The 20554-nt window shown below is 37.9% G+C and overlaps 1 pseudogene; it reads left to right on the top strand.

The window, feature by feature from the left end:
- Window positions 1-1934: 1934 nt before the first annotated feature.
- Window positions 1935-20554, top strand: part of LOC149532266 (PH, RCC1 and FYVE domains-containing protein 1-like) — a 57573-nt pseudogene continuing 38953 nt past the window's right edge.

Raw genomic sequence — 20554 nt, 5'->3', positions numbered from 1 at the left:
ATTGGACACTAAGTCAACAAGTGTAGGTATCAAGTGAACAACTCCATTCACAACTATTGGAACGCGTTCAAGTACTGGATCCTCTCCCCTAGTAGTTTATTCGTTGTTTATTATATTTAAAATTGTTTTTACAGCTAATAAATGAATACCAGTGAGAAGACCATTCCATACTTGAGTATATATCTCATCTCCGTGTGTGTTCCTAGTATTATATTTTTTTTTTCTTCTACCACTTTATCTTGTAGATTCTCCATATCCTTAGCAAGGCACAATACTGTGTAAGATCTTTGCATATTGACTAATTTATAACTGAACATTTTTGCTTGTGGGGCCTTCCACCGTTCACGTGTACATAAGAATACCATATTTGATGAAGCAAATATAAAATGTCTAGTCTAACTTCTTGAGAACAATAAGAAGAGTGCTGTTATTTAGATTGTTATATGCAAATCTTAAAAGTACCATAGAAAATTGGCAATTTAATGGATAACCAAGTATTAGGTTTCATTTGTATTAGTGTGCCAAATTTCCATGCTTTCTGCCATTACGAGTTTTTGTGAAACTCTTTGAGCCATTAATAAGATAACAATATATTATTTGTGGGTTTATAGAAAAATACGCTAGCAAGGGCCAGGGGATTTCTCTATATGGCTTTAATACAACAGCAACAATAAAACTAGAAAGTAAAAAAATCGAGATATGTAACAAGAGAGTAGCAAGAGTAAAACAAATAAGATTCTAGAGGTTTTCTAGAGAGGAAGATCATGAAGTTGCCTGCGATAATATTTTCACTTTTATGCATAACATATCAAGATGGTTTTCTTTAAACTAAACAGCATGTATTATCTCCATAGGCAGTGGTCATTGTGAGGATAACAGCATCTGACGCTGTTCAACTTTGGATATTATATTTATGCTTCATTTTTCCAGGCAGTATTTTTTAATGTTTTGCAATATGATATTGTCCAACGATAATTGTGCAACTCACTGTCTACATTGTTGTCTAGTTCTAACATTTGTAAGGGACGTCAATTGAAACTTCTCTTTTATCACAAGTGCCTTTTTTTAATATAAACTCAAATGTGCATGATTTTCTTTGGTAAACTTCTACATATTATAATTTTTATAGTCAGTGTCTGTCCCTAATAATGAATCACTGCCTTTTTCCATATTTTCTCTGTCAGCGTATATCAGCCATCAGACTTATCGTGCAAGTCTTGGACCAGGAGACAAAATTAAGCATCAAAGTTCAAACTGTAGTTGAGCTGTGATCAATCTATTGGAAGTATTATTTGCATGGTATCATCAGTTGTGAAAAGACTTATAAACTTTATATGGCTTATGTTATTTTTAGATGGTCTTAATTTTGGCACCACGCCTTTTGCAACTTCTGTCTTTTGTGCTCCTTATAATCTAATCCTTTGATATGGTTTTGTGAAAAGTGAAAACACTCCCGAATTTCATATAGCTTATGTTATTTTTATATAGTCTTGGTTTTTGCACCATGTCTTTTGCAACTTCTGTTCTTTTTTATGCTCCCAATGACAAAAATCTTTTATTTTCGTTTTCTTTTGGATCATATGGTCTTTGTTCATTTGGATCTTCAGTTTAGGAAGAAAACTTAAGTCACTTTTTTTTTTCAAATACATGACATAGATTCCTTTTCAACTTTGATTTTGAAGATTTCATCAAATACTATAACTGTATATACTCACTTTTGCAACTAATACTGATGCCCTTTGTATTAAACATCCACAAAAAAGGAAATTAGAACTGGATTTTGGGTGGGAGTTTTCTGGAGTCTTTGTTACTTACAAGAGAAAGGTTCAAATATGAATATAGCAAAGAGTTTGCATCTAAGGAATGCATCTCTCATCTCTATTTAAAGAATTTTTGATCTGACAAGCTCACATGCAGGTTCAGACTGTTAAAACATGCAACCAAAAGGAGTTTCTTGAGAAGGTTTCAGAGTGAGTATTTCAAGTGCCCCTAGATCTTCAAGACGTGGTTCCGCCCAAGATGATGTTGATGCCTTAGGGAGATTTTATGTGTGGGGAGAAAGTATTTGAGATGGGCTCCTGGGAGGTGGAACCAAAAAAGGTGTGGGTGCTCCAGTTGCAAAGACTGACTGACTTCTACCAAAGCCTTTAGAATTGGCTTTCTTTTTAGATGTTCACCATATTGCTTCTGGCCTTGGACATGCTACTCTTGTTGCAAGACATGGAGAAGTATTAGCCGTGGGGGAGGAGTCTGGAGGCCATCTTGGTCATCGAGTGGCTTCAGATGTTTGGCAGCGACGGCAACATGCTACTCTTGTTACAAGACATGGAGAAGTACTAAACTTGGGGGGAGTCTGGAGGCCATCTTGGTCGTGGAGTGGCTTCAGATGTTTGGCAGCCACGGCTTGTTGAAACATTGGCTAATAATTGTGTCGATTTTCTTGTGGTGAATATCACACATGTGCAGTTACAATGACAGGTAAGTTGTTTACATGGGCCGATGGTATCCACAATGTTGGTCTTCTAGTACATGATAATGATGTGTGGCATTGGATACCAAAGAAGATTTTTACACTAATACATTTGGAGTGAAATTGCGACGGAAATTTGCGACGGCGGGCAAATGTTATGTGTTTTTGGCTTTTTTTTTCAATTATAATCCGACAACATCGCAATTGCGACGCTAACGGACAAAAACATCGTAATTGCAATGCTAACGGGATATAAGAAAAAAAAAGAAAAAAAGCAAAAAACGTTGCTCATTTGAAATTTGTCATGTTCAGAATCGACACAGCTCTGCGCGCGGCGAAAGGGCCAAGGTAACATTCGGAGGACTCTTTCCATTGTAGTTTTTATTTTTGTTTTTAAGTTTGATCTACTCAAGAAAATGTGATAGAAATAACTTACCTCCTTACCATACCTTATTATGTTCTTTGTCACTTACTATTTAGGGTTGGTGTTAATCCTCCCCCTTCTTTCACTGCATGGGTACGGAGGGCTGAAGAATTGATGCCGTTAACAACTCCAGCTCTACCGTTCAACTCCAACTCCATTGTATATCACAATTAGAAGATTCGGCATGAGATCAAGACTTCATTCTCACCGTCAAAGCTTTCAGTTCTAATTTCCATTTCTTGTTTTCTTTCTTAATAAAGAGCATGTTGACTGGTAGTCCATGCATTAGAATCTAGTCATCAGTAGTTTAAGTTCAGTTCAAATAATTTAACTCTTAAGTTGCACCATATCTTCAATACGGTGAACTCTGCATCATTACATGTTCAATGCACTGTATTATTGCCTTGATTGTAGCCTTCAATAACGTCTACACTGCCATTATGAGTTGGGCTATAAGCTATTTCTTTTTACACACAGAAAGAAGGTGTTAATTACATTGTGACTGTCTGCGGCTCATATATTGTGATCATAAATTTGAATTAAATAAAAAAATAGAGTATCCTCTGTTCTTGAGCAGAGTAGCATATTTTACTTTTATATATTGTTGATTTTTGGGTACTGGATATTATTTTTCTCTGCTATTGTTTGGATCTTTCAGGTTTCTACATTTGCTATCAGAGTTGAAGGTGTTTGGAAGATAAGAGCATGGAAAACAATTTGCAAATCCCAGAGTTTGATGGAGTTGATTACCAATATTGGTCAATCAAGATGAAGATTTTTTTGATTGGGAGATCGTTGAATCTAGATATGAAGAGCCTGCAAACTAGAATACTCTCCAACCTAATGATAGGAGATTGAAGAGAGAAGCTAAGAAGAAGAATGCAATGGCATTGTTTCACATTCAAATGGCTCTTGATAAGAGCTTGTTTCCTCGAATTGTTGATGCACAGACAACAAAAGAGGCCTGAAAGACTCTAAAAGATGCTTACCATGGCAATGATCAGATCAAGGTTGTGAAGCTACAAACCTTGAAAAGAGAATACGAGAACTTGAAGATGAAGGAGACAGAGAATGTGGGAGATTTCTGTGTAAGAGTGAAAGATGTGACTCATAAAATGGCCACTTTGGCTGAACCTATGACTCAAGAGCATGTAATACAGAAGGTATTAAGATCTCTAACCCCAAGATGGAATACTGTAGCAATTGTCATGGAAGAAACTAAAATTTTAGCTACCATGGAGTATGATGAGTTGGTTGGATCTATCATATCACATGAGGATAGAATAACGGACATATCTACCAGTGTTAATGAGAAGGCTTTTGCTTCCCAATTGAAAATTTTAAAGAATGATGGTGCTAGCAGCAGTAGTAACAATAACAAAGGCTTGGGAAGGGGTCAAAATCAGAATTTTTCAAGCGGATCCAGAGGCAGAGGAGGCACCCAAGGAGGAAGAGGTAGAGAAAAATTTGATAAAAGGAACATCCAATGCTATCATTGCAATAAGTATGGACATTTTGAGAGAGAGTGTAGACTGAAATCAGGTAACAATAATGCAAATTATGCCTAACAAGATGAGGATCCTTCCTCAGGTAATTTATTTTTGTGTTATGGGAAAGGTGAAAGTAATGCGAATGATGTTTGGTATTTGGATTATGGATGCTCTAACCATATGTCTGGTAACAGTGAAATATTTTCAAAGCTTGATGATAGTTACAAATCCAATATTACCCTTAGTAATAACAATATTGTGGATGTTGCGGCCAAAGGAGCCATGGATGTTCAAACAAAGGAAGGTATGAAAAGTGTTCAAGATATTTATTATACTCCCAAGTTGAAGCATAATTTATTGAGTGTTGGGCAGCTATGTGAGAAGAATTATAGAGTGGTATTTGAGAACATGAAACGTACTATCTATTATAAGAATCAGAGAAATAAAGTGATTACAGTTGTTCCTATGACAAAGAATAGGATGTTTCCTTTGAAGTTTGGTGAAAATGACAATCAGCTTGTCAATATGGCCTATGAGGACAAAAGTTGGTTGTGGCATCTTAGGTATGGCCATTTGAATTTCAATAGTTTGAAGAATCTAACATCAAATGCATTGGTTCTTGGATTGCCTAAGATTGAAGAACATATAAAAATTTGTGAAGGGTGTGCAAAAGGGAAGCATGCAAGAGAATCATTTCCAAAAGGCAATGCATGGAGGGCCCAACACCCACTTCAGCTTATTCATTCAGTTATTTGTGGTCCTATGCAAACACAAAGCTTGGGTAAGTCATCATATTTCATTACTTTTATTGATGATTACTCACGCATGTGTTGGGTGTATTTTTTAAAGACTAAGGATAAAGCCTTTGATACATTTAAGAGGTTTAAAGCTCGTGTAGAGAATGAGAAAGGGAACACAATTAGATGTTTGAGAACAGATCATGGAGGAGAGTTTTGCTCAAAAGATTTTCAGAATTTTTGTGAGATGAATGGAATCAAAAGACAACTCACAACTACATACACACCCCAATAGAATGGAGTGGCTGAAAGGAAGAACCGTACTGTAGTAGAAATGGCAAGGAGCATGTTACAAACCAAGGGTTTGAATAATTCTTATTGGGCTGATTTAGTTGCTATAGCCGTATATATTCTCAACAAAAGTCCTACAAGTGCCTTACACAAGATGACTCCATATGAAGCATGGTATGAGAAAAAGCCTAGCGTATATCATTTTAAAAATTTTGGTTGTTTGGCTTATGTTCGCATCCCTAATCAGAATAGCCAAAAGCTACATGTTAAAAGTGAATCATGTATTTTTGTGGGCTATAGTGAGGAAAGCAAAGCTTATAGATTATTCAATCCTATTACTAATAAGATTGTTGTTTCAAGAGATGTGATTTTTATTTTTTGAAAAGGTTTCTGATGACATCATCATTTATTAATTAATTAATTATTTATTTTATTTATTTATTTTTATGCCATTAAATCCCTTTATCTTAATTAAAAATATTTAATTAAGGAATCCCTCCCAAAAATGTTTAAATCTTATTTAAACATTATTTTCTTATTTATTAATTATTTAATTAATAAATTGACCAAAAATCTTAAAATAAATTATTTATTTATTTTTTGCCCAAAACTTGGCCAATTTCCTTAAGACCACTAACCTCATCTAAAATCTTCTAATCCTTCTTTAATTTCGATTAAAGGCTAATCCCATCATTTCCTTACCCTAATCCCAACTCAAAATATTTAATTAAGATTAAATATTAATCCTCATGTTTATTAAAAATGTTTTAATAAATATCTCCTCAAACCCAAACCTTTGAAATAAATAAACTTTATTTATTTCTTAAAACCTTATTTATCCTCATCCTAAGAAGTTCTAGATTCTTCTAGAAAGTCTTCATCCTCATCCTAAGCCTATCTCTGATCTCCCATTTAGCCTAATCCACCCCATCCACCCATACTAACCAAGCTTAGCTACTAACTCACCCACCCTCATAAATGCCATCCACTTGCCCATCTCTAACATCCATAATCTAATCCTAAACCATCTCTAATCGTACCCTCAATCATTTGCACAATCCTAAACAAGCTTAAGACTTTCCTAAGCCAAGCCAAAGTCTTCCCTCAAAATATCTCAACCACCAAGCCATAAATGCTCTCACAAAGCCATAAATGACTCTTACAAGCCCATTTATTGCACTTACAAGCCATTATGAGGGTCTTATGAGCTTTGAGCCTCCTTTGTTGACCCCTCAACCCCTCTTGCTCTAACCAATGACCCTGTGACATGTGTCACTCCCTGATTGGTTGTAAGGAAGCACAATCCATGTGCTCTTCTCTCATGCAATCTGAGCCCTCCATGAGCTTTTCCCCATCCTTGCATCTTAGCCTCAATCCCTCAAGCCTCTTGCCTATAAATTGGATCCTTCCCCTTTGCAAAATAATCACAATCCATTAGCTAAAGTTACCATGCCATTTTGAGAACAAACTCCATAGCTTTTTACATACATCTACATCCAAATCCCAACATCCATTGAAGCAAATTTGAGCATCCATCTTGAGCATACATACCAAACCCAATCAATTAGACAAATCCACCAACAAGGGATCAAATTTCATTGGGAGAGTCGATTAATGGCTCACATTCCCATTTGAAAAGCTCACCTTTGTCTATCTTGAAGTTTATGAATTTTGTTTAGTTTGTAGAAGCTTTATTTAAATTTGGTTTCTATTAACATACTAACATTTCTCATAAACATTCTAGCATGCCTGGTGGGACCCCACTATGGGTCATTCATTCATCCATTTTAATTCATTTTTTGTTCTTACAAACTAACGATCTAACGTTTGTTGTTGTTTGAGTGGGTTGCAAGGTGTTTTTCTTTTTTTTGCAAGTTGAAGGATGCATTTGGGAAGAAAACATATCCTCAAATATCAAAAAAAAAAATTGGAAAAAAATCCGCACCCATCAGTTCTGTTTACGCGTTGTGTCATCTCTGCAGTTTGGTGTCTCTGCCTAGTTAACTGTCATCTTCGCCTGATTAATTGTCATCTCTGTAGTTTAGCATCTCTGCAGTTTAGCGTCTTTGCTTGGTTAACTGTCGTCTCTACCTGGTTAACTGTCGTCTCTACCTGATTAATTATCGTCTCCGTAGTTTAGCATCTCCACCTGGTTAACTGACGTCTCCGCAGTTTAGCGTCTCCGCCTGGTTAACTGTCGTCTCCATCTGATTATTGTTGCCTCTCTGCACCATTATCATTTTTGTTTTAGCATCTTTGTGACTTAGTAATCCTTGCACTTTATTTTTTTATTTTTAAAAAAAAAAATCAAATTTTGACTTTTGGTGGTTATGTAGGATAGGGGTAATTCTGATCATTTTTACACCTATGAAAATTAACAAAAAAAGTTAAATTTTGTTTTTCCATAGTTAAGCTTTGCTTTTGGGGATTTTTGAGTGACTAATCAAATTGATGTTTTGTAAGATTGCAGGTTGGAGCATCTTACAAACCTAATCATGTTTTTTGCAGGTTTTTCTTAGAATGAACTTGCATGTTTAAACACATTTCTCATTGAATGAATGTCGCTTAAATCAATCTTGAATGCCATGGATTAAAATCAATTTTTTCTTGGAATGCATGCTTAAAACAACAAACTCAATCTTGAATGCAAAAGATCAATTAATCATTACAATATCTCACACTTCAATTTTTGGACATAAAAGAAACTTAAATCCACATTTTTTGTAATTTTTTAAGTTAGAAAAACAAACAAAAAATACTTGATTTGGTTTGTTGGATTCACCTGTTTTAATCACCCATCATTCAGCCCTTTGGATGCAATCTCAGCACCATATTCTAGGGGATGGGTCTACCTAAAAAGGTGTTAAGTGTTCCACAAATCTGACCCTACTCACTTGTTCTTTGAGAGTTTTCCTAAATAGCAAATTTCTTGAATGCATGATAGTTGAAGTCAACTCAATCAAACACTTCATTTTGGGACTATAAAATTGAACAACTCAGTTGACGTGGAGGGCCTCCGGGCGTGCGCTTGACAATCGTATTTTACACATCTTTATTTTGGGCTTAAAACAAAATCACACTCAATCTTGAATGCCTTAAAGAAAATCAATCGATACTTGACGTGGAGGGCCTCCGGGCGCGCGGGTTTATTTTCTTGTTGACCCTAACTCTTCTTCTTGCTTGCATTCTTCGATCGATTTTACTTTTGTTGACACTTCAAAATTGGAATAAACATTGTATCTTAAACATGAGTGCTTGCAAAGTTTAGATCATCACACATAAGAATCAGTTGGTAAAAGAACAAACATGTTTTTTAGCCCAAGCTCATCCAAATCTTCTCTCCCCTTGTCATCTTTCAAGGCTATCTTGGGTGCATAAGACTAAGATTCAAAACTTTGTTTCTCTTTTTAGGAGGCCTGCTTGAGGATTTCATCACCCCTAGGGATGACCACAACTCCAGCGTTCTGGTGGTATATAAAGATCGGGAGGTGAATCCAAAGACACCTCTCTTGGGATCAAAATTTTGTCACTCAGGCTAAGCCTCAAGGAACTTTATACCCTTGAGAAGTGAAAGAGGAGAAGTGGGTTACCGCTCCTCTCGATTGTGTGATATTGTTTTGGTTTCATCTACGGATTTAGGCCTCACGTACCTTGGGTATATCGAAGACTCCTAGCTAAACCAACTGTCAACCTTGTAGACAACCATCTAGGATGTTAATGTGTTTTAAGTGACTGCTCGAAACATTTGTAAAACATACACACTCCACAGCACAGTTACTATCTTCTGGAAATCACAAACTCCTATTTGTTTGTTCCTATCTATTACTTGATCTTTTACTTGTTGAATGAATGTTTGCCAAACTTGGTCAATCCTAGCTTAGGGCACACTTAGCATAGTCACTGCCTATTTTAGAAGTTGAACACGTTGAAGCAAAACAACCAAGATCTCTCAAAGCCAAGAAGATTCAGGAATTTATGTCAGAACAACCCAAACCCAAACAGAAGTTTCACAAAGCCAAACTGAAGCCATCTCAGGCATACCAAGAAATTTCAGCCAAGAGAAAAGAAGTAACACCAAGCCCTCTAATTGCCAAACTCCACAAAGTAGAAGACAAAGCTATCGACGAAACCTATCAAGACGCCTGGTTAGATCACACTATCAGATTTAGCAAGAATCCAGGAGTAAACCCTACTTATGTCTTACCAACTAGGCATGATTTCTATGATTATGCCCCCTTGTTTCTCCACATCTTCTTGCATAAGTTTTACTTTAGAGTCATCTTTGTAGGAAAGCCAGCCATTCTAGGTTATCCCTTTAAAGAATTTTAGCTCATCCATCTCATTTAGTTCTTTTCTTTAGAACCAAATCATCTAGCCAGCAATCAAAAAATTCACATCCAAGCCTTCAAAATTGTTGTCACCTTTCCAAAATTTTGCCATTCCTACCATCTTAAAAATCCACCAGTCTCACCAAGGTTATCCCTCTGACAGAGCTTTGTCTAGGGTAATCTAGGCTTGTCACTTGTCATCCCTCATCACCTTGAGCTAAACGTTGGGATCCACAAGTGGTCAATCTCGTATTTTTCTTAAAGGATCATCAGTCTAGCCTTAAGTTGACACAATCACCACCAAGCTTGCACATAGAAAAGCAGACCTTTCATGCTTTGGCAACATATCTTTGAAGTTAGAATCCCCAACCCAATCCTCCTTAGGTTTGTCATATAGCTTTGCCTCAACCTAGGAAATCATTTGCATAGAAAAGCCTTCCCCCTTTGCATCCAGCAGCATTGTTGCATCTCATCCCTAGGAAAATTTTCATGCCACCCGTCACTCGCTTAGCCAAGAAGAAGAAGGAAATAATGGAGCCCTATCATTTGGATCAAACAGCATCGCTCCCTTTGAGCACTCAACCATCCTTCAACCCAGAGAAAGCTATACCATCACCTACTGACTTGAAGCTTTCATGAACCAACCAGAAAATGCAGTATTGGTGAATGCCATTATAGACAAGAACAAAGAAACAATCATGGCTAACTTTCAAAGGGACAATATAGGAGCCTTCGACTTTGGAAGACCTCCTCCCTTATCAGTCCATCTCACTCGTTGTTTGGGAAACTACCACTCCCAATAGGCTCTTATGATTCAAATTATCCTCAATATGTGCCAAAAGAAGAGCCTCAAGCCAATCCTTTTGATCCAACAAACCCAAACATACCATCTTCCACCCAAGTTGAAATCTTCATTCCGTAAGCCAATCCAACCACCACCACTCCATCCTTGGTTCATACTTCACCACCCAAAACTATCTTTTCCCAAAACACCTCACCATTAACTCCCTTCACTATTGCTACAGCTACTCTCCAACCCAGCCTTCAAAATCCACCCATCTCCCAAATCAGTGCTAGCATCTTTGGCCAACCTCAGCAATATACAATAGGGATGCCACCTATGGGGCCAAGTAATCAACCTTTCATCTCCCCTAGCTTATTCACCATAGCCCAAAGCACAATTCAATCATTTCCATTAGGTCCTTGGAGCTCAGTGCCATCTGCCACAAATCCACAAGCTACTACCCTCACTCCATCAAGCTATCAAACCCCATCAGTTCCATTTCCAAACTTTCAAATCCCACCACCAACTAATTCATTACCTCCTATTACCAATTACTTTTCAATGCCACTTTTAGGAGGAAATCCACCAGCCCCGCCAACCACCAATTATTTGCAGATACCATCCCAAATGGGGGCGCAACCCACCTACATTGGTCAAACTCCTCAAATCCAAAGTCAAGTTCCACAAGCTCCCCAATCCTTCCACCAAGCTTCACAACCATCTTACACTTTACCTCCACGAAGCAATCCATTTATCCAACAGCCAGCCTACATCCCTTAATCCCAATCCCAAATCCCATACCAACAGCAAACCTCACAGCACATGCAACAATATATGCCATCTCAGCCTCAGCAAACTATCATCCATCACACAGCTACCCAAGCAATGTACAATCCTTATCAGCAAATCCCTCACATCCATCCATATTCAGTAGCCCCATCTAGCACATACCTACCTCAAGGCACTACTACATTGGGGGCACCTCAGCCATCACCCATCAATTCAGAATGGGAAGAAATGAAGACATCTCTAAAAGCCATCCAAGAAGAGAATGATTTGAAGACATTCAAGTTTGAGACTGTGTGTCCTTATTCATTTGATAGAGCCATTACTATGACTCCATTCCCCAAGCATTTTGAGATACCCAAGTTTGACAAATACAGAGGAAAAGGAGATCTAGTCACCCACATCAAAGAATTCTATATGCACTGCCAAGAAGTGGCATACAGTGACATCTTCCTCTTGCGCCTCTTTCCCAAATTCTTGGCCGGACCAACTCTTGAATGGTTTTATAGAATCCCATATGGCACAATTAAAAACTTTGTTGAATTGTCTGAGGCATTTGTAGCTCAATATGCCCATCTTGTTGAAATAGAGCTATCAGTAGTTGATCTTGTCCACACTAAGCAAAAAGGTGGAGAAAGCCTTCCCAAATACCTGCAAAGATGGCAAACCATTACCACCCGCATATCCTGCACCTTGTCAGAGCGTCATTTAGTGAAAATTTTTATTGATAATGCCCATCCCAGCTTGGCTCACCACATGACCATGAACTATTTGCAGACCTATAAGGATATCAAAGAGAAAGGAATGATCCTTGAGCAAGGACTCATTAAAGATGGTGTGGTCAAGATTTACAAGGAGGCCAACCAAAATCAATCACATTCCAATGACAAGTCTAGATATTGGAACAAAAACAAGCACGTTGCAACAGATGGGGTTACTGATACAAGACATGTAAATATTGTTGGTCCTTCCCAAAATCAGTCCAACCCACCGTATCAACCAAACAATCAACAAGCTATCAACTACCAACAACAGAATCACCAAAGCTATCAAAGCCACAATCTGGGACCCAACTTTCAAGGGTCTAGCAATCAAGCTAATACCATCAATGTAGCTGCAGGACCAAAGCCTAAGTTCCAACCTGCACCTAGAAACTATACACCCCTTGGTGAGCCATTGGATGTCATTTTTGAGAAATTGAATAAGGAAAACCTCATCAAGTTTCCTCCTACCCAACAAATTGATCCAGGCCAATCCAAAGCTGCATGGTACAAAGACAATGAGTACTACAAATTTTATAAGGTAAAAGGTCACACCACCCTCAGATGCATGAAACTGAAATATTATGTGCAGGACCTCATTGATCGGAAAGAAATCACCGTTGGTGCCCAAACCTCTCCCAATGCAGGCTTACAGATCTATCAAAATGCTTTTTCCTCCTCACAACAACCAAAATCCTGGAAAAGCACCTATCCAAACCAAAAACAACAACACCAACACCCATCAGCCAAACCAATAGCATGAGAAGAACAATGACCACACTTCATCCTACATAGACTATGGTAGCCTCATCGATTGTATATTTGAAAAAGAGCCTTCTATCAATGTTATTAATATCCAAGGCCCAAACAATGAGTGTGCAATCACCACTAGAAGAGCGTGATTGAACATCGCAGCCCCATCAGTCCCATCAGCACTATCAACCCCAGCAGTATCATCAGCTCCGTCCAAAAGCCAATACAATATCTTGGAACACCTTGGGAACATGCCAACCCAAATCTCCATTTTAGACCTTCTCCGCACTAGTCCTCTATATAAAGACATCCTTGACAGTTCTCTCATAGAATCCTATGTCCCTTCGGATATTAATGCGACTAATTTTCGTAATCTCTTTGGACACCTTTCATCCTCATGTGCCCTATCATTCAAACCCACCAACATACCCATGGTCGAGCCAGATCACACCTTTCGCTTCGCATAGCCATCATGGTATCCAACTTTTTCGTAAAAAGAGTAATGATAGATAATGGATCAGCCTTCAATATTTGCACCCTAAAATTCATAAAACAAGCTAGGTATATTGAGGCAGATATCATCAGTGAGGTTATCACCATCAAAGCTTATGACAACTTGGAGCGAACCACAGAGGGGACAGTTTTGCTACCCATCAAGGTTGGGCCAGTCATCCAAGAGACAGTTTTCCATGTTGTTGATCTAAACCTACCATTTTACCTCCTTCTTGGATGCCCATGGATTCATGCCATGAAGGTCGTTCCATCCACATATCATCAGTGCCTCAAATTTCTGCATCAGGGCACTGAAGTGACCATCCATGCCGATCCAGAACCCTTTGCTTATTGCAATACAGTTGAAGCCTCATATACAAACCATTTCCCTGGCATTAAAATCGGCCAATCCACTGCCAGTTCATCCAACACCTGTAATGACCCAAAAACCACCCTCGCCTCCACCCTATCTACCATGAAGATCAACAACAAAGGTTGTGGAGAATATAGCCTATCTGATGCATTTGCAATTGGTGCATTGCCAGTTGATCCACACACCCATGGACAGCCCACATATCATAAAGCCACAGAGACTCCACCTCCTCGATACACACAGCTTGGCCCAACAACCTTTGTATCCCTGAGAATCCCTCTTCATGAGGAGCTCACTCCAGATATCAAAAATTGGTTACATAAGGATGCACCTCCAAGAGATCAAGCATGCCTTGATCACTTCAGCCAAAAGTATCCCCAAGCACATAAGCTCATAATTGAAAAATGGAACTATCAAGGTGGTGGTCTAGGACCAGAGGAAAGAGGCATGCAATGCCCCATCGAAGCACAGAAACAGGAAAAGAAGTTAGGTCTGGGCTTTGGCATACCCACAATTGGGGGCACCAATACGGACGATCATGCTTTTTTGAACATCCACCATGACCTTGTAGAAATCGAAGATATTCTAGAGGAAATTGAAAAGAGATCCTACAATGATATCCTGGACCAAATCTTCCTTGGAGACTCTGTTCTCCCAGAACTATCCATCCATTCCATCGACCTACCACTCGCTTACCCTGAACTCATAGATTGGGACAATCCAAGCATCATACACATTGATAAGTTCACATCAGAGGAGGTGCTTCTAAGATTCATGGGAGCCAAAAATCCTCACAAGTAAACAAAGCCAGATTTTGCCTATATCTATAAGCTAGATCCCAAGGGGTATTTTGGAGAAAATCCCCAACCTAGTTCCGATACACCCAAAACTGGAACTAAGGTGAATTTGAGACTAGCTAAGGCAGCGAAGAGAGCCCCTCAGCAAGAAAATCCAGAGTCACAAGCAGAACATGAGGATTTAGCATTGCCTCCTGAAGATAATCGACCAGAGGTGTCTTCTATTCTAATTGAGGATACTAGAGAAGTCAACATCGGTTCTTCAGAGATCCCCAGACTTTTTCACATTGTTGCATCCCTATCGCAAGACCAAGCTGACCTCCTCTTTGAGGTCTTAAGAGAGAACATTGGCCAATTTGCATGGTCATATCAAGACATGCTAGGACTTGATCCAAAGCTTGTAGTTCATCATGTTGCAGTCAATCCAAAGATAAGGCTTGTTAGCCAAAAACTTGGAAAATGCACCCCAAGGTGGCATTACTGGTCAAAGCTGAGTTAGAAAGAATGTTAGCTGCTAAGGTTATCCGACCTATCGACTACTCAGAGTGGATCTCCAACATGGTCCCCGTCACTAAGCCTTCCGGTGACATCAGAATCTGCACTGATTTCAAAATTCTTAACAAAGCTTGTCCAAAAGATGATTTTCCCTTGCCCAACATAGATATGATTGTAGATCTTACAGCTGGACATGAAATTATGTGCCTCATGAATGGATTTTCTGGGTATAATCAAATCAAGATTGTAGTAGAAGATCAGCATAAGACAACATTCACTACCCCTTGGGGAACCTTTTGCTACAACATGATGCCTTTTGGCCTAAAGAATGCTGGGGCTACCTATCAAAGAGCTATGACAGCCATTTTCCATAATCTTATCCATAGCATTTTGGAGGATTATGTGGATGATATCTTGGTCAAATCTCATACATTCATGGATCATCTTGCTGACTTGGAGAAAGTCTTTGATAGGTTAGCCAAATATCATCTCATGTTGAATCCCAAGAAGTGTGTCTTTGGGGTCACATCTGGCAAGCTTCTAGGCTTTATAGTTTCTAAACGAGGTATAGAGATTGACCCCAAGAAGTTCAAGGCTATCTTAGACATGCCTCCTCCCCAGACACTGCGACAACTTTGCACTATTTAGGGAAAGCTTCAATCCGTCCGACACTTCATCTCCCAGCTTGCAGATAAGTGTACACCATTTGCACATTTATTGAAGAAGGATGAAAACTTCAAGTGGGATCCTTTATGTCAACGTAGCTTCGATCATCTCAAGCAGTATCTTGCCAATCCCCCTATCTTGGTTCCACCAGTTCTTGGTTGTCCCTTGATCTTGTACATATCAGCAACGCCTACTGCTCTAGGAGCACTTCTAGCATAGCACGATGACTACAGCAGAGAAAGAGCCATCTGCTATATCAATAGAACCCTAGTTGGTTATGAACTCAATTACAGTCCTATGGACAAAGCTTGTTTGGCAGTTTTTTTCTCAACTCAAAAGCTTCGCCACTATACGCTAAGTCATACTATCTAGCTAGTATCCAAAATTGATCCTCTCAAGTATATGCTCTCTAGAACAGCACTTACAGTCTGTTTGGCCAAATGGGTTATGCTCCTTAGTGAATTTGACATCCAATATGTGGATAGAAAGGAAATCAAAGGCTAAGCCATAGCAAATCATTTAGCTAATGCACCTTCAGTAGATGCATATCCTTTAATCACAGAATTTCCAAATGAGCATATCTGTCAAATTGAAGAATAGCCCCCATGGAAACTTTATTTTGATGGCTCATACACATCTCATGGATCAGGGGCAAGAATATTGTTGGTCACACCTTAGGGAGATTACATTCCAAAAGCCTTCAAGCTACAATTACCTAGCACCAACAATATAGCTGAATATGAGGCTCTCATAGCAGGATTAAAGATAGCCGCAAAATGGAACATCATTGAGTTACAAATCTTTGGAGATTCTCAGCTCATCATCAAGCAAGTCCTAAATGAATATCAAACCAAAGACAAAAATTTATTACCCTACAAAGAGCTAGTTGATCAGCTAACCTAGCATTTTACAAAGCTTCAGTTTACAAAAGTGCCTCGAATGCAGAACAAAGCAGCGGACACTATGGCTACTATCGAATCACTCTTGGAAATTCCCCAAGAGGCTACACAGTATGAGTTTTTAGTCGAGCAGCTCCTCACACCCACCTATGCGAATGATGATTCAAACTATGTTTGCATCTTGGTTGGTCCCCAATCCCCTTGGTACCATGAGATTCATGCTTACCTTAAAGATGGTATCGTCTCCCCTCACCTCACACGTACCCAACGCCAGAACCTTATCCGAAAGTCATCCCGCTATGTTATCATAGCCAATACCCTATATCGTCGGGGTTATCACGATACTCTCTCTGGATGTTTAATTGAAAATGAGGCTGCAATGGCGTTAAAAGAAGTACACTCTGAACTTTGCAGTGCCCACACGAGTCATATTGTCCTCGCATGACAAATCCTTAGAGCAGGCTACTATTGGCCTACCGTTGAAGAAGACTCCTGTGAGTTTGTCAAAAAATGTATCCCATGCCAATAGCACGCTGTTGGTAAATAGATTGTTCTTTCCAATGTAACTCTTACATGCCCAAACCTATGAGAAACAATTTGATACCAACAATTGGATAATCTATCATGAGATTGATAGATTTCCTTTGAATTGAAAGGTACAACTCCCTTATCAATGATATTCAATGAATTTGTTTGTTCCTAAACTAATTGGGTACGTTCTTAACCCGAGAACGGAAGAGGAAAACCAAGCCAGCCCTAGACAGAACTAACTCAGGCAGATTTTAACTCCTAAATCTATCCAATGCCAAGAATCCACAACTCCTATGACTTCTTGATATCGGTAATGCAATATAGATGAAAATTATGTGAATGCAATGAAGAAATGAAGATTTAATATTCAGATTTATGCAATAGGAATACGTGCAAATACTCTGATCTACAACACATTCATTATTTGATGCAAGATGCAAGATAATGTCCAAAACTGAACACAACAATACTCTGATTGAATATATTCAAAAAATAATACTCAAATTCTCTGATTTGAAGCAAAACTCTTCTTTGTTTTGAACACAACAAATACAATGCTCTGATTTTTATTTGCCTGCAACTCTGGCCAAATCTATTACAGAAATCAATGCATAAAATAAACTACTGCCTTCCCTCTACTCTAGCAATACCTACTCTTGCAGAAAAGAAGCCCCTCTCAATGGAAAAGGTTTTACAATAAATACATTCTCTAGCAACCGTTGGTTTCTTCCAGTGACTTTTCAGTTCTGTAACCGATCTTGTCTCTTTGACTTCTCATATTTTTCCTTTTGAAAACTGATATGCTTATTAACTTTTAAAGTTAATAATGATAGATATTAACATATTTAAATTATATGTTAACAATTGACATTTAAATATGTTAAATCAATATCAAAATCTTTCCTTCATTGAGTGGACAGCAAAATAAATAGCTCTGCCAGGTAAAAAATGAGCCATTTTTCGTGGGGCATATCTTTTTATTCCACCGTTGGATTGAGCTCATTTTTGGATATGTTCTTCCAAACCTAGTTATCTTCATCCTGACTAGAGCAATTGGAAAAATAATCAATGAGTAAAAAGATATGAATTTTTGAATTCGGCTCTATATGACTGCTACAAAATCAGAATTAATAAAATAAAATTTTCAGCCATTGTTCTTTCAATGCTCTATAATCCATGTCTTCAATCTGCAACAATGTTATCTTCAATGCTTACAATGTTAATTCTCTGCTAAAATTTGGGAGAAATTCTCTGGAATTCTTATAGCGGAAATCTGACTTTTTTCTTCTCCCTTTGGTGCAAAATTCAACTTTGACTGCGAAAGTCGCAGTGGAAAATGAATTTTCCATTTTCATGTAGTGGGCACAATTTTGATGTAGATTGATTCACAAATTATTTTTCTAGAGTAATCTTGATGCTAAACCCCATATACCTTCATCTTGGATTGAGATTTTCCTTTTCTCTCCTCATGTGGAAAATTGGACTTTGCTTGCGAAAGTCGTAGTGGAAAATGAATTTTCCACTATGCATTTTTCTTTTTGCTGAAAAATGAAATATTTACTTCTCCAATGGAAAATCTGAAAATGACTACGAAAGTCACAGTGGAAAATGAGTTTTCCACTACACTTCATTTTTCCTCTAGTGGAAAATCCCAAGTTGGCTTCTCCATTGCAGAAAATTAGAAAAGTGCTTCTCCATGGTGGAAAAATGAATTTTGACTTCTCCATTGTGAAAATTTAGAAAATGACTGCGAAAGTTGCAGTGGAAAATGAGTTTTCCACTACACTTCATTTTTCCTCTGGTGGAAAATCCCAAGTTGGCTTCTCCTTGCGGAAAATTAGAAAAGTGCTTCTCCATGGTGGAAAAATGAATTTTGACTACTCCATTGCGGAAAATTAGAAAATGACTTCGAAAGTCACAATGGAAAATGAGTTTTCTACTACACTTCATTTTTCCTTTGGTGGAAAATCCCAAGTTGACTTCTCCATTGCGAAAAATTAGAAAAGTGCTTCTCCATGGTGGAAAAATGAACTTTGGCTTCTATTTGCTTCCACATTTGTATATCTAGACCCAGAAATAATTCAATCCTTCATAGAAACTTTGTTAAGCATACCGGGAACAATTTTTGAGAAATTCTTTATGGGAGGCAACTTTAAAAGTTTTTCAAAAAATGGTGTACTGAAAGTGCACCTACAGCTGGCTCTGAATGGAGATTATGTGCTACAAAGTGCATAAAGAATCTAGAATCTCTAGCAAAAGACAAGTGCCTATCCATTGGGTTACAGAGTCTAAGCACAAATAAGGCCATCAGAGAATTGCTTGCCGGGAGGGCGGAGGGGAGTAAGGCAAAACCAAAACTGAGAAAGCAGGAAACACTAAGCTACGCACACCAAAACCATGGAAACACAAGCTTATTTACAAATACAGGTGAGGAGACCTCACCATAAGAAGAGCAAGTAGGATAAACTCACACATGGCCATTGACAGGCAAAGAAAAATATGAGCCCCTCTGGTGAAGTGTATTATGCTTTTCTAAGCTGAACCAAAACCAAGCTCTCCTAGTAAAATCTATGTTTCTGAAAATAAAATTATAATAGTGTAAGTAATTAGTGACCCAAAAATACTTTCCAAACAACCATGCCTCATCATAGACTTTTGATTTTTTTGTACCCTCCTGCACATTATTTCTCATACATCCAACCATCCTTTGTTGAAAAGAAAAATTATTACACACTTCTGAAAATGAAATTGCAACATTTTCACACTCGTAACTTTTGATGTGATCACTCTTAAAAGGAATCCCAGTAGATAAATTGAGATTGTAAAAATCTGAACATCCACATAATTCTAAAACATTTGCATCATACTCACATTCACTACAATCATCTTTGATAGCAATTTCAGATTTCAAACCAAGATTGAAACATAATGATTCTTCATCGCACATAGGGTCAAACTGAACTGGAATAACTTCATCACTTTTTGTGGCTACCAATTTTGAAAAAATTTCATCCAAATTTAAAATCTCAATACTCGAATTAGTTGTAGAAGAAGACTTGCATTCGGTCGGCATCAAGATTTGATTAGCTTCCATTTCATGATGAAGAAAAATATAATCCAACTCTGAATCATCTCCATGGTGCTGCAACACTTCATTAGCTATCAAAGGTATTTGTTTGGAATTTGTACTTGCAACCACTTCTTCAACCATATCTTTAGACTTAAAATGATATTCATCAACACATGTTTCAACCTTTTGATCAATACATAATTCATCAAGAATACTCAAATTGGCATCTTCTACAAAAGAAAATGATTCTAACACTGCAGATTGAACCTCATCTTTTCTATTATCTTCTTCAAACTTATAAGTCTCATATTCCACTTGTGTACAAACCAAGGGATGACTTTCACAAGAAATATTATGCAAAAAATGATCTTCATTATTCTCTTCAAATCTAAAACTTTCAACAATAG

The sequence above is a fragment of the Cupressus sempervirens genome, chromosome 10, assembly GCF_028749045.1.
Source record: "Cupressus sempervirens isolate cs-2001-9-10 chromosome 10, ASM2874904v1, whole genome shotgun sequence".
Taxonomy (NCBI): Eukaryota; Viridiplantae; Streptophyta; class Pinopsida; order Cupressales; family Cupressaceae; genus Cupressus; species Cupressus sempervirens.
The sequence above is the reverse complement of the archived record's forward strand: the minus strand, read 5'-3'. Positions and strand labels throughout refer to the sequence as shown.